Raw genomic sequence first — 16,015 nt, 5'->3', positions numbered from 1 at the left:
CTTCCAAGATGATTCACTCACATGGCTGGCAGAATGGTGTGGGCTGTTGTGTGGTAGTCTCAATTACTTTCCATGTGACCCACTTAATAGTGCAGCTGGGTGTTCTCATGATATTGGCACTGGCTTAACCCAGGGTGAGTGATCCAAGACAGCAAGGTGGAAACTGTACTATTTTTTATAGTCTACTCTCCGAAGTTACACACTACCACATATGCCATTGGTCACACAGACTAATTCTGATATAGTGTTGGCAGGAGACTACACAAGAGCAGGAGCTGAGAATCATTGGGGCCCATCTTGGAGACTGGCTACCACAGTATATATATTTAATTTATGTACTTTGGCATTTTAATTGTCATACACCATTACTTTTTTCAACAAAGAGTTATTGAATATTTACCATGCACATTGTTCTTGGTACTGAAAAAAAAAATATTAATTTCCAAAACATACTAAAGCCGCTACTTTCACGAATCTTAATTCTAAGTGTGGAGAGACAGACAGCAATCAAATAAATAAACTGTGTCAGTTGGTGATAAGTACTATGAAGACAAATCAAAGCGGGGAGGGATTGAGATTGCAGGGGGTGGGGTGGAGAATTTCACCTTAAATAAGATAATCAGGGAGAATCTCCTTGAGAAGGTGACATTTGATCGATCAACGAGCTGAAGGCAGAGAGGAAGTGGAATCTGGAAGAAGAGCTTTCCAGGGTAAAGAGACAGAACATGCAAAGACACTGGGGTGGCAGAATGTTTGGTATGTTGGAGGAATGGCAGAGGAGCCTGTGGGTCTGGAACAGAATGAACAGATGTGACAGTGTTGGTGATGAGGTTAGGGATGATGGAGAAGGATAGATCTTAGAAACAATTAAAGAGACTTTGTGATTTGGGAAACTGTTAGAGGATTTTGAGCAAAAAAGTGACACGATTGGAATTAACAGGATCACTCTGGTTACTGTACTGAAAAGAGATGGAGGGATGGGGTGGTGAAGAAATAGAGAGTCTAGAAATTAAGCTATGGCAATAATAAAGTAGAGAAATTACAGACGTCTGGACCAGGAAGGCGATGGATGTTTTGAGGCTGGCAAATCACGCCTTTGAGGAAGAGTCAATGGGATTCGTACGTGGATTCAAAATAGAGTATGAAAGAAGAAAAGCAGTCAGTAAGGAGTCTGAGGTTTTGGCCTGAGCAAGGAGAATAATGGAGTTGCCTTTTACTAAGATGAGAAAAACAACAGTATATTGGGTTGTAAGTTAAGAGTTCTGTCTTGGACAAGTTTGGTTTGAGAAGTCTGTTAGACGTCCAAGTGGACATGCTGACTGGGCAATGGGATATCTGTTTGGGGAAGTGAATATAACTAGAGATGAGGTCCAAAGATGAAGCCCTAATCCCCCGATACTAAGAGGTGGGGCTGAAGAGGAGGAATAAACAAAGAGGACTAACAGATGGTGCAGCTGGGGAGTTGGAGGAAAAATCTAATGTGACATTCCAAAAGCAAAATGAAGGAAGGTATCAGTTTTGCCAAGCACATCACTGATGTGTCAGGTGAGATGAAGACTGAGAACTGACCACGCCTCTTACTCCCTAAATTGGAGTTTAAAAACCAATTTTTGTAATGGTATATTGGCTTCTGCATTACCAAGCATATAATTATTTTATGTTTAATTTAAATTCTTTGTGTGGTTAAAAGCAAATGTAGCTATGTACACACACAGATACCCAGACATATAATTAAAGTCATCCCTTGTATCTGTGGAGGATTGGTTCCAGGATTTTCACAAGTACCCAAATCACAGATGCTTAAGTCCCCTTATAAAATAGCATAGTTTTTGCATATAATCTACTCACATCCTCCCATATATTTTAAATCACATCTAGATGACTTATAACACCTAATAATTGTAAATGCTATGTAAATAATTGCAGGTGCCCAGCAAATTGAAGTTTTCCTTTTTGGAACTTTCTGGAATTTCTTTTCAAATATTTTTGATACATGGTTGGTTGAATCTGAGGATGCAGAACTCAGGGATGGGGTGTAGGTGGGGGCTGAGTGTATTTATAAATACTTCCTCAGCCTAGTCAGTGAACCTAAATCATACGTTTCTTATTAGAAGCTGAAGTGATCTTTCTCAACTGTAAACCCCAGCCTACCCCCTCATCACCCAATCGTAAGCAAACTGCAATTTATAACATTCTTCGAAAGAATAAAACAATCAGCTCGAGTGCCCCATGAGGAAATGAATCAGCAGAGTACCATCTGTAGGAAACCAAGCTTAGGATATGGCCAAGATCTTTTTGCTGGAGTTTTTTGGGATCTAAATCATCAGCCTTATGCATGGTTTGGGAGGCCATGCCAGTAACAGTGGGCACAATTGCATGGAGATTTTCATGCATGAAGCCCATAAGGAGTTAATGCCTGGCATAAATGTTATAGGACACATAATAACCTGGCTCAGCATAGCCCTTACTTAGAATGTGAACTATATGACTTATATGACTTACAAAGTGTGACAACTAATTCACAAGATTGGACTTAAAAAAAAAAAAAAAAAAAAACTAGATTTGAGATCGTTGCAAGAATTTCGTCTCTTAAGAGAAAACTTCTATCCTGATTCCAGTAGTGCAAATATTTATCAACTGGGATAGGAAGGTACCAACCAATCAAAGAGACTCAACCAGTAAAAATGGCTGCCTGACCAATTAAAGCAAAAGGAGGTTGTAAGTAGCCGTGTGTCCATTTTGGTGCAGCCTTCCTGTGCAAATCACCATCATTACAGAGAATATTTTTGAAACTCTCCATCTAGAGCCTTAGATGCATTTATAATTCAAGCCAGAATGTCCGTCATGATAGGTATTACAGTTAGACATAGCTTTTGATTCTGAATAGTAATTCTTCACTTGATTGTAACCCTAATTCACCAGGATTGGTTCCAGGATTGGCCTCAGGATTGGCCTAGGCTCATTTAAAAGAAGTTTCATGGGCGATTCAAGTGATTCTAGAAGAGCAGTTCCACTGGTGGACGGATTCTGATGCGACTCTGCTTTTCTCCAGTCTCCTTCCCTCCTCCTGCAAGGAGAGGAGAGGTGAATCCTGGGAGTCAGGCTGGGTGAGAAGGGGCATCAGTCAAGCTATTACACAAGTGAATCACCCAAATGGAGAGATAAAGCCAATAATTCGGAGACACAATGACATGCACCCCTCCAAGGGAGCTAATGAGAAAATGAGGGCATATCAGGGTTTTTCAAATGTGGTTCTAGGATGACTGCAACAAAAATGTCTACAGTGTTTCTTAAAAAGGCAGATCCCTGGGACCCACCCCAAATCTAGTGAATAAGAATCTTTGGGAACATGGCTGTTCTGCCTTTTCTGTCAGTCCTCCGGGTGATCTTTATGTAGGCTGAAGTTTGAGAAACGCTGAGTCCACACAATAAAACCTGGAAGAGGAATGAGACAAGAAGAGAAGGAAGTTCCCATCGTGGTGCAGCGGAAAGGAATCCAACTAGAAACCACGAGGTTGTGGATTCGATCCCTGGCCTCACTCAGTGGGTTAAGGATCCGGCATGGCTGTGAGCTGTGTGTGGGTTGCAGATGAGACTTGGATCTGGTGTTGCTGTGGCTGTGGTGTAGGCTGGCAGCAACAGCTCTGATTAGACCCCTAGCCTGGGAACCTCCATATGCTGCAGGTGTGGCCCTAAAAATAAAAAAAATAATAAAAATAAATTTAAAAAAGAGAAGTATTGGCTGAGTCGGTGGGGCTAAACCCCTGGCACCACATAATGGAGTCAATATAGAGGGAGTTTCCTCAAGAATACCCTGCATCTTTCCAATCAATTCTCTTATGCTTGATAGAGCCTCCGTAGCTTTTCATTATACATTTGACATAATCCAGCAATGCTTCCTAACAGCTTCTGAAAGCAGAAGGCAAGGATGGAAGACAATGTTTTACACAACTTTCCAAAGGAGGATAAAAGTGTATTTATCAACATCCTTACTTGACTCCTACTTTAACTTTTTTTTACCTGTAATATAAAGTTAAAATATGATTGTGCATGGGAATAGGCTTGAAGGCATGTTATAGAGCTGCCCCCTAAAAGATCACCATATAAAAGATCACCATATAAAAGATCACCATATAAAAGATCGCCAATATAGAGAATAAAGTGGCTCTTTCCTAAGAGTATCAGTAGTAGCATCCCAGTAGGCCACACCCACGAGGAGATGGACAGCAATATTCTGTGTCCCATATGATAACTCTATAGATGTGCAACGCAGAATGCCCTGTGCTACAAACTAAATGTTTGTGATCACCTCCCGCCCCCAAGTTTGAATGTTAAATCCTAACATCTAGTGTGATGGCATTTGGAGGTGGGGCTTTGGGGAGATGATTATGTCCTGAGGGTGGAGCCCTCATGAATGGGATTAGTGCCCTTATAGAAGAGATCCCGGAGACCTCTCTTGCCCCTGCCACCATGTGAGGACACAGGAGAAGGCTGCTAACTATGAGCCAGGACATGGGTCCTTACTAGACACTGAGTCTGCCAGTGACTTGATCTTGGACCTTCCTGCCTTCAAAACTGTGAGAAATAAATGTTCATTGTCTATAAGCTACCAGTCTGTGGTATTCCATTATGACAGCTCACATGGACTAAGACACTTGCATTTAAGAAAACTACAACCTGGAGTCCCCACTGTGGTGCAGCAGGTTAAGGATATGACATTATCTCTGCAGCACGTCAGGTCACTGCTGAGGTGGGGGTTCAATCCCTGGCCTGGCTCAGGGGGTAAAGGATCTAGCATTGCCACAGCTGTGTGGCACAGGTCCCACCTGCAGCTCAAATTCAGTCCCTGGCCCAGGAACTTCTATATGCTACAGGTGCAGCCAAAAGAAAAGAAACAAAACTACAACCTGACTCTCTGTAAACTTAAATTACTTATGAAAGTTATATTTCACAAAGAAAGAATGTGGAGAAGTGAACAAGACCTTAAGAGGTTTTCAGAGGCCTGGGCCACTTCCTTTTTTGGAGATTTCAGAACATTTAAAAAAGAAATGATGGTGGGAGGGGTGGGCAAAATGGGTAAGGAGGCAAAAGTTCCAAACTTCCAGTTACAAAATAAAGAAGTCATGAGACTGTAAACTGCAGCATGGTGACTGTCCTACTTGAACATGGCTAAGAACATAGATCTTAAAAATTCTCATCACAAGAAAAAAATTTTGTAACTATGTATGGTAACAGATGTTAGCTAGACTTATGGTGGTGATCATTTTACAACATATACACATATTGAAACATGATGTTGTACCCTTGAAGCCAGTATAGTAGTGTGTGTCAATTACATACACCTCAAAAAAAAATAAAAGTAAGTTATATTTGCAATGAAAAAAAAATTCAACAATTTTAAGTGCCCAGAAAGATTACAAAAACTATGATATATTTGAAATACATGCCTGTACCAAATTAACTTTTAACAGCAGCAAAAAAAAAAAAAAAAAAAAAAAAAATGATGATAATAAATAAATGGCACAATATAATTCTCACCAAAATTTATTTTTAAAGTATAAATTTGTAACGCAGCAAAAGTAGCATGGTCTGGTTGTACAGTAACAGAACAGGATTAAAGTGATATGCAGGATTAAGGCTACATTTTTCAGGGTGTTGCTTGGACTATATCTGTTATAACCTCTTTTGAGGGTGAAGAACTCTAGCAGAGATTATGAATAGGAGATCCAGGCTAAATGAACCAACACTCACCTTTCCCCAGGGCCTGATAGTGATGTGTTCTCCGGGCTGAACTGATTCTTGTTATACCAACTAGAAAGGCGACGTTGGGCATTTCATTTATGTTCTGTCACATGTGTTTCCCAGTCTATAAAATGAAGGAAGATGGCTCCTTCCAGCTCTGTGTATCTATTATCTCTTCATCTATTGTGGTCTATTTAATATGCATTTCTACAGTAACACTCATTTCTTACCAGAGGGGTAAGTTTCTAGAATTTCCTAGGTGCCAGTCAGCTGGGTAAAAGCTTACCCATTCCTTTTTTTACGCTTCAATTGTCTCTTGCTCTGAGTTCTCTTCTTTGTCGGTGGTACAGCTCTTTAATAAACATTTCACATGCTGTCTCAATAATTAACAGCTAATTAACAAGACGGCTTCCTGGCTAGCGATTGGTGCTTTCAAAAAGAAATGAGCAGGAAAGTTGCTTTGCTTTTTGTCTTCACAAGGTCCTGCCATTGTCATTGTAATATGCTGGAGATGGTTGTTCTTTAATACCATGAACAATTTCATTAAAGGTCTCTGCTGGAACAATCAGTTTGCTGTCAGAGGACCATATCGATCCTGAAGCTTGTCATTGAGTCCCAGGGTGCTTATAGAAAATTGACAACCGGAAGTATGCTTCAGTTCAGGTTATTTATTTCTCTAAGAAGCACATGATAATCTGATGGCATCTATGTGGCTTTCTCCATGGCTCCCGCAGGTTGCAAACACTGATGAGGAATTTCTAGACCAAAGTTTTAGCAGGATGCCCTTTCCAGAGACACTTGTGATTCTGTTCTGAGATGCCTCTGGATGTCCATCATGGCTCCCTCTTTGAAATTCCTTAATTTGCCAACTTGATATCCTGTGGTTATGCTTCCCTGGCCACAGCTGATAAGACCCACAGGGGCTCATCTCTCCATTGACCAATAAGACCACCAGGCACAAGCGCTTCGTCCAGTGGCCGTATTGAATATGGGCTCAGATGGAGAGTGATTTGGGTGAGAGAGAGAGAATATGACGGAGTTGCTGGCGATGGAAGCAACGGAAGTAGAGAAGGGAGCCTGGGGTCACCCCCGTGGTGAACCACTAGACAGGGCAGCAATGAACATGCGATAAGAGAACTGGTCACCGTGCTCTGAACTACAACCAGCTCCGTCATGGCCCACGACACAGCAAAGGGGTGAGAGCATTTCAAGTCTTCATCACAATGACAGGAACCTGAGCATCGCCACTGAGAGAGCCCAGGGCCTGGGCTCCGCCAAGCCAAACACCACCCTCCTGCAGCCACTAGGGTGAAGCGCGGTGAGTGTCCAGTTTATCCTCTGAAATAATAACACTAAAAATATACCCGTGTCTATTCACCTTGATCAATACCTTGGATTTGCCTTCTTCGGCTGATACGGTGGTGCTCTGCTTTTTTTGTTTCTTCGTTTTAAATATTATTTAAATATTTTTATTAAAGTACAGTTGATTTACCATGTTGTGTTAGTTTCAGGTGTACGGCAAAGTGATACACAAAGTGTGTGTATACATACGTATAAATATATTTTATTTATTTATTTATATTTATTATTATATATATTCTTTTCCATGATAGTTTATTATAAGATACTGAATATAGTTCTCTGTGCTACACAGTAAGTCCCTGTTGTTTATCTATTTTATACATAGTAGTGTATATCTGTTAATCCCAAACTCCTAACTTATCCCTCCCCCTCTTCCCCTTTGGTAATCGTAAGTTTGTTTTCTATGTCTGTGAATCTGTTTCTGTGGTACTTTTTTGACAGAGAAAAATACAAGTAGAAGACTGTGTCATTTCAGTGGAACTGGTTAAGCGGTAAAATGAAGACTGATGACTCAAATTAAAGCAGAGGCTTAGCATCTGGAAGTGCAGACTCCCAACAGTGATGCTTTTGGTGTTGACAGACAGCCCACGGGCAGGCATGGAATGTCATTCCCCCCCCCATTTTTTTTTTTTTTTTGCCACACTTGCAGCATGTGGAAGTTCCTGGTCAGGGATCGAAACAGTGCCACAGCAATGACTTGGGTCACAGCCGTGACAATGCCAGATCCTTAACTGCTAGGCTACCAGGGAACTCCTGGAAAGTCATCACTTTCTTTATTAGCTTCTTGTGAGGCCCACATGTTTGCAGTGCTGTCTAAGGAGGTATAAAGGTAGTTGTTGTCTGGGTCGCTATCCATAAGAGCAGGGTTCTAAAATAATCCAAATGTACATCATGAAAATGATGGACTAAATAGTGGTTCACACATCCTGTGGATTTCCACCCATCAGTTTTTGAAAGTGAGTTTGACCTATAGGTATCTGTATGGAATGATTTATAAACTATGTTGTTAAGTAAGAGAACACTAGGAGTTTCCACTGTGGTGCAGTGGGTTAAGAATCCAGCATTGCTGCAGCTGTGGTGTAGGTTGCAGCTATGGCTCGGCTTTGATCCTTGACCTGGGAACTTCCATATGCTATAGGTGTCATCAAAATAAAAAGAATAGGAGTTCCCATCGTGGCACAGTGGTTAACAAATCCGACTAGGAACCACGAGGTGGCGGGTTCGGTCCCTGGCCTTGCTCAGTGGGTTAAGGATCTGGCGTTGCCATGAGCTTTGGTGTAGGTTGCAGAGGCGGCTCAGATCCTGTGTTACTGTGGCTCTGGCAGAGGCCAGCGGCTATAGCTCCGATTCGACCCCTAGCCTGGGAACCTCCATATGCCGCAGGAAGCGGCCCTAGAAAAGGCAAAAAGACAAAAAAATAAAATAAAAAATAAAAATAAATAAAAATTTAAAAATTAAAAGAATATAATATCATGAAATGACTGAATAAAGTACAGGTAAAACATATACATTGTACCTTCACATTGCATGTGTATAAATATACAGAAACTAGTCTGGGAGTATAAATACCCCAAACTATTAATGATGGGTGTATCTGGAGAGGAAAGTGGGATGGTCGCATGAGGTATAAGACAATGTGGAGTTTTTCTTTGTCTGCATATTTTGTATTGTTAGTGTGTATGTATTTATAACAATAATATATTCTTATATTTCTTATTAACATAACTGTTTTTATGACATTTTAAGTGAAAGTTTATTAATATACCAGTCTCTCTCCTAGTTCTGCCACAGGCATCAATAAGTTCAAGAAGGTTCAGGACTGGAGTTCCTATGTAGCTCAGTAGGTTAAGGATCTAACATTGTCACTGCTGTGACTCCAGTCACTGCTATGGCATGGGTTCAATCCCTGGCCCAGGAATTTCTGCATGCCACAGGTACAACCAAAAAAAATGGCGAAATTGAATATATTTCTCTTTCTTTTTGACTGAGCTATTGGTTAGCTTCTGAAGGAAAAAAATACATATATACACACACACACACACAGATTTCTGGGAACCTTGTTACCACAGAATTTGATCTGCAATAAAATCAATGAATATGAGAGTGTTGAGGTTTAAAACACTTCTTTGAGAGAAGGAAATCTTTAAGGAAGTGAAAGACTATGAGCAGAATCGAATATGTCAAATATTTAGAAATGCACAAAAATAGTATTTTATTACTATTTTTTATAATGGTATGCACAAAAATAGAATGATGATTTTATGCCCAGGAACAGAAAGTAGTAAAAAGACGCTCTGGATCGAGAGTGATGAGATGTATTCAAATCTTTTTCCATCCACCAATTAGAAGTGTGCCTGTGGGTGAGTCATTTGACCTCCCTGAGTTTCAGTTTCCTCACAAGAAGATGGAGATAACAGCACACCATCCACCATCCCACGGGGCCCTTACAACAGGATGAAGCAACACAATGCCATTGTAGGAACACAGGAAAAAGATAGGACAATGATGACCATCAGCTCAGAAGGTGACTTCAGTATAAGGAGTGTGTTGGAGGCAGAGGCGTGGAGCCAGCTCTTGCTGCCTTTGTAGCAGTTTCCCCACTTTTTTCCCTTCAGAATTCTCTGATTGCTCTGTAACACTTAAGCTGTTTCTTAACAACTTCCAAACATTGGTGAAATGGTGACAATACAGTCAGTGAGTAAATTACTCGGCCACGTGGAGCCAGGTCATCAATTTCTACTCTTTATTTTTCACCAAATTGATTCATCACCTCATTTCCACAGATCGACTAGGAAGAGTCAGAAGAAAAGGGCTAACTTGTGAGCACTTGTGGGTGCCAGACATCTTACATACATCATCTCATTTAAGAGTCGCAGTGCAAGGGACATTATTTCCCTTCTACAGATGAGGAAACCAAGGCTTAGAGAGGTTTGGTCAAGGTCATAGAGGTAGTGGAGTTCCTGTCATGGCTCAGCAGTAACAAACCCAGTCAGTATCCATGAGGACACGGGTTCAATCCCTGGCCTTGCTCAGTGGGTTAAGGATCCAGCATTGCTGTGAGCTGTGGTGTAGGTCACAGACGTGACTCAGATCCCACATTGCTGTGCCAGGGGCGTAGGCCAGCAGCTGCAGTTCTGATTTGACCCCCTAGACTGGGGATCTCCATTTGCCATGGGTGCCCTAAAAAAGACAACCAAAAAAAAAACCAAAGATCACAGAGGTAGTGAGTGAAGGTGCCACCATTCAAACCTGAAGTTGACCATAACACCTGTGTTTTTCACTTGCTAAAGTATCATCTGCCCAAAAGTCCAGAAACTGATATTCAGGCAAATCTCAATTTTCCACAGCACTGGAAGACGGGGACAGCAGTCTGAATGATTAAAATCTCAAGTGCATATTTGTCAGTAATTCCTTTCAACTTTAATTAATGACAAGTAATAACTTTGTCTGATAGATTCTCTTTTTCTACCCGCTATTCAAAATCCTTCTTGAATTTTGGTGAAAGGAGCCAATAAGACATGAATGGACTGATAAAGACAGCAGGATGTGGGGGGGTGTCCACAGAATTTCCTCCAGTTGGACTGCAGTCCCCAAATAATTTATTGATTATGCAATTGGGATAAAAAGCTAAGTAGGGCAGAATTTGTACATACCCAAATCCTCCACAGCTAAAACTTAGGTGAGTTGTTTCCTAGTCTGGGGTCCCAAGATACCTGGATTTCCCAAATGAATAAGGCAAAGGACAGTCAGAAATTATTTTCAGTGTTTGAACAAGTCTAGCATCATTTACACATCTTAAGGTGAACTGGCCAGAACAAATGTTGACTGTCTAGTTTCAGGCTAGAGTTCAAGACAAACTCATTTGAAAAGTAACTGTTAGAGTTCCCATTGTGGCGCAGCAGAAAGGAATCTGAAAAGTATCCATGAAGAAGCAGGTTCGATCCCTCAGTGGGTCGGGGATCTGGCGTTGCCATGAGCTGCGGTGTTGGTCGCAGATGGGCTCAGATCCCTTGTTGCTGTGGCTCTGGGGTAGGCCGGCAGCTGTAGCTCCCATTTGACCCCTAGCCTGGGAACTTCCATATGCTTTGAGTGCAGCCTAAAAAAAGCAAACAAACAAAAAACTGTCATTATCTTCAGCTTAATAAGAACAGCAAATGCAACAAATATTTGCTGAGCACTTTGTCTGTGTTAGGCACTGTATACTCATCTGATGCTCAAGACAATGCAATAAGGCAGCTAACATTATTCCTCTTCTCATAGATGAAGAAACTGAGGCACAGAGAGGTGAAGTTCCTTGGCTTGGTTTGTACCAAGTCCAGGTTGGTACTGCTCACTGCATGACAGGCCAGTACACTGAGTTGTTGGGGTAAGGAACAGTGACTTTATTTGGAAAGCCAGCCGACTGAGAAGATGGTGGATTATGTCCCAAAGAACCACCTTATCCAAGTTAGAATTTAGGGGTTTTTTTCCTACTAAAAGGGAGGGGGTGTGTTTCTTTGCTGCAAACTTCTTGGTGTCAGAATCCTTTGTTTTTGCAGCTGTTCTCTGTGCAGCAGTCATGACTTTCCTGGAAACCTCTGACAAGACTGTTCTTCTCAGGTCTGCAACTTTTTATCTCTATATGAATGGAAAAGTGTTACACCTTTGAAGGTCAGAGCCTTGAGAAGGGGTATCCTGAATATCTCAGGCTACATTCTTGCAGCAAAAGCAATAGAATACAAAGGTTAAAGTAAAAGAAACAAATGCAACATGGAATCAGATTTGTTCTTGCCTATCACCTGCTGGCACAGCTAATAAGCATAAGAACTGAGCTTCACTGGTTATGAGTTAATCTCCTGGTGATCAGAAGTCAGGTTTGATAGATCTATGTCTTTAAATACTGCAACATGCCAAGAAAGGGGGACTTTTATTTTTACTTAGTCAAAGCAGAGGAAATAAAGCTAAGAAGTCCTTGGAGTTCCTGTTGTGGTGCAGCAGAAATGAATCTGACCAGTAACCACGAGATTGCGGGTTTGATTCTTGGCCTCGCTCAGTGGGTTAAGGATCTGGTGTTGCTGTGAGCTGTGGGGTAGGTTGCAGACACGGCTCAGATCCTGCATTGCTGTGGCTGTTATGTAGGCTGGCAGCAGTAAGCCCCGATTCGACCCCTAGCCTGGGATCCTCCATGTGCCTCAGGTGTGGCCCTAAAAAGTAAGACGAAAAAAAAGAAGAAGAAAAGGAAAGGAGTCCTTTGTGGCAAAATCTTTGGAAAGAGCTGAGTTATGACATCCTGGTAATGAGAGTCAGCCTCCGAAGGGGCTTGGGCCTTGGGAAATTTAGCCCCATAGGTATTGGAAGAGACCACCAAAGGTGATGCTGTCAACTGAACCTTGATAGGAGCATGAAGTCCCGAAAGGGAACACACACACACACAGAACTAAATTAGTTTCACTGCAAACATGGAAGGAGAGTTGGGTTCCCTCAGTCCTAAGGCTATAATATTGCTCCTATAATATTCTTATACGTCTGTGAGAGGGGCTTTACAGGTCTCAGAATTTCAGTGCAGTTTCCAGATCCCATTTAATGAGAAGCAGTACAGTTGATTGGAGTGCAGTCTTGAGTCAGACTCTCTGGGTTCAAATCCAGGCTCCTTACTAGCTGTGTGACCCTGGACAATTTACTTCACCACCTGTGCCTCAGTTTCCTCATCAGCACAACCCTAACAGCACTCTGATAAGGTTGCTGTAGGGATGAAAACAGTTGGGCGTTGTCAAGTGCTCTAAACTTGCCTGCCACATGGGAAGCGCTGCATGGACACTAGCCATTAGTGCTGTTGAATGAAGAAGTCTATGGAAGCAGTAAAGAAACCTCTGTCTGGCCTTTAAACAAAGAGAAAACGATAAAATTCAGGGTCATGGTTCCAGTTGGGGGGTGGAAGAGCTTACTCTTGGAAAGGGCACCTGGGAAGTTTCTGGAGCGGACACTATACTGTTTATTGACTCGGGTGGTAAATACACAGGCATTCAATTTTACAAAAAATGATTAAACTTTTCTCAGTTTTCCAGCACTTCTGTGTGTGTGTGTGTGTGTGTGTGTGTGTGTGTGTGTGTGTGTGTGTGAGTGAAGATCCGTGTTTTCCAATGTCACATTAGAAAAAGATAAAGTAGGGGAATGAAGAAGAAGAAGAGTGGAGGTCAAGGAGGAGGAGGAAGGAGAAGAAAAAGGAAAAAAAAAGAAGCTCCCTCCAGTGTGACTCCTGGTGACCAATTACTTTGACAGCCAATGCCGTTTCACAGAAAATATAAGCCAAAGTTTGCTTTTAATTTTTGTTTTCCAGTTGAGAAAACCCAGGCATGGAGAGTGGTTATGTGGCTTCTTGTTCAAAGTAAATGAATAGCTGAGTTGAAATGCAGCCCCTGAGGAATGAAATCTTAACCATCAGTGTGCTGACAGGTCTACAGGGAGCTGGCAAGGCCCGGGCTAGGGAGTAGAAGGCATGAGCCCAGCTGGAAAATTAGATGGCCAGTGTGTGTGGTCCATGAATCACCATACCCACTCCAAAGGAAGTCCAGAAGGGGCAAGATCTAGAAGATATCTAGACATCGGGCACTGGAGAGGAGGTTTTAGGGGGTCTGTTTGCAGAGTATCAAAGAGGGGTCATGAGTCCGAAGATATCTGAGCGGCCCCAGCATGTACATGAGGAAGCCTGATGTCTCAGCAGGCCTGGAAAATGATCCCAACAACCCACCCATCGGCAGAATTGGCAGGTGTCAGGCTTCTGTGGTTGATGGCACTTCCCCCAACATCACTGTGGAGGGATGGTTGGGCAACTTAGATAGGTGGACGTGACACTTGATGGCTCCTTATCATCCTCTGCTCCTGAAAAGAAACTCCTGGCAGATCCCCACTGCCCCCCTAACACCTCATGCAGAGCCCTTGCTGAAGTGCCAGGTCTGGCTGAATAGCGTTGGCATTTTAGAGCTGGGGGGACCTACAGGATCATGAAGACCATCAGTTGCTGCTTCAAGGAGAACGTTCAAGGCTAGAGAGGCAAGGGCACTGACTCAAGGTTGCTTAACTGATTAGAGGCAGAGCCAGGCACAGAATGCAAATTTCCTGCCCTGGGGGAAACTCCTTAAAAAAAGGCAGTGGTTCCCTGTCTTGTTTTGTTTTGTTTTGTTTTGTGTCTTTTTAGGGCCACACCCATGGAGGTTCCCAGGCCAGGGATTGAATTAGAGCTGTAGCTGCAGGCCTGCACCACAGCCACAGCAATGCCAGATCTTTTAACCCACTGAGTGAGGCCAGGAATCAAATCTGCATCCTCATGGATACTGGTCGGGCTCATTACCACGGAGCCATGACGGGGACTCTGGCAGTGGTTCCTTGTAATGAAATAAGATTTACTCCAAAAATTGAAAGAAGAGTGTAAAAAATATTGATAAGGACTACATTAGGCCATACATTTCAAAAATAAAACTCATCTGCCCTACGATAAAAACCTCAAAGGCACAAGCACTGCAGGTCTAAGCAATAGCTCAGGATTTATTCCCTCACCTCTACCCCCGGCCCCCATTTTAAGAGTGTCACAGTGTGTCAGGCAGGAAAGGAACTTCTAGAGATAAGCAGTGAGCAAGCCAGAGGAAGCCCTGCCCTGATGAGCTCACAGATCAGGGAGGGAGGGAGAGAGAGAGAGGAGGAGGAGGAGGGAGAGATTATTAAACTAACAACCCTATAAAAATGAAGGGATTTGAAGAGAAAGCCCAGGCTTCTAGGAGAGCAAGTAACAGGTGGATTACCAGAGAGGATGAAGAAGTTGGCTCTTGGTTTCATTTCTCCCCCCAGATGAATTTCTCAAGTGTAGAACATTCTCTTACAGCCAAGTTTAACCCAGGAGTGAATACGACACCTCAGACTCTGGAAACCCACCGAATCCTAGGGATGAGAATTACGCCCCGAGAGCCCTGGATGGACGGATGCCTCCAGCCCTTAGGGAAAACTTAGACACCTCTCAGAGACCCAGGCCACACCTCTCAATCTACCCTAAACCCGTAGCTCACCTTCATAGTCAACACAGTCTCTCAGATCCGGCAAGAGGTTTCTCTTTGGGACATGTCACTCTGCTCTGTTAACTCAAATCAAAGACCTTGGTTGGAATGTGGCCTCCTGAGGCTGGGGTTTTCTCAGTCTTGCTCTGTGCTCTGTGCCCAGCATCTGGGAGACAGCTGGACGCAGGAGGTGCTGTCAGGCACTGCTTTGCAGAATGAATCAGCGCGCTCTCACGGAGAATTCCCCCGTTCTGATCAGATTATGTCAGAAAAACAGAGTCAGGAATGAAAGCACTTGCTCTGCGCCAGGAAACAAAAAACCAGGGGGAGTCAAAGGGAAATGGGACAGCTGAGGCGAGGTTATCAGAGAGCTGCTGGGGAACTCCCCCTGCTCTTTCCTTATTCCACACGCAGGCCAGTGGTGAGCAAGCTGGGGCAGGTCAAGGCGCCCAGCTTGGGACTCCCCGCTCCCGGGGAAGGAACTGGGAGTAGGACCTGGAAATGTACGAGCCCCGGGGCATAGACACCTGAGCACAGGATGGTGGGACCCCAAGGGAAAGGCTCCTTCTGTGCTACAGACCTTAGTGGCACCAGAGTGCAGAAATGCACCCAGGGTCCCCACCCCGAGGAACTCAATCTGTGGGTGAGACAGATAGGACACCAAGAATCAGAGAGTGGCAGTTGTCTGGGGGGAAAGCACAGGAGGTTATGGGGGCAGGTGTCTCCCAGGGATCCTGACCTTGTGTGTCTGTGGGGGGACATTGTGGGAGGCTTGAATGTGGAAGTGAGAGTTAAGCTGCAGACTGAAGATCCGTAGAAAACGGTAAGGAGCGATGGGAACCACTGAAGGGTTCAAGGAAGAGCTCATCTATCAGATTGGTCTTTCA

The 16,015-nt window shown here is 43.2% G+C and overlaps 1 long non-coding RNA gene across 1 annotated transcript; it reads right to left on the bottom strand.

Annotated features, from left to right (window-relative positions):
* Nucleotides 1-300: 300 nt before the first annotated feature.
* On the bottom strand, nucleotides 301-15,453 carry LOC146400388 (uncharacterized). The gene is made up of 2 exons (XR_014813734.1): nucleotides 15,141-15,453; nucleotides 301-3,067 (listed from the first exon to the last, which is right to left on the bottom strand). It is a non-coding gene; the product is annotated as an uncharacterized LOC146400388 (long non-coding RNA).
* Nucleotides 15,454-16,015: the final 562 nt, after the last annotated feature.

Source organism: Sus scrofa, chromosome 8 (assembly GCF_054392235.1).
Source record: "Sus scrofa isolate SSC_HxYL_T2T_F1_AM1 chromosome 8, Sscrofa_HxYL_maternal_Yorkshire_Landrace_v2.0, whole genome shotgun sequence".
NCBI classification, from domain to species: domain Eukaryota; kingdom Metazoa; phylum Chordata; class Mammalia; order Artiodactyla; family Suidae; genus Sus; species Sus scrofa.
Note: the sequence above shows the minus strand (reverse complement) of the source record. Positions and strands in the feature narration are given on the sequence as shown.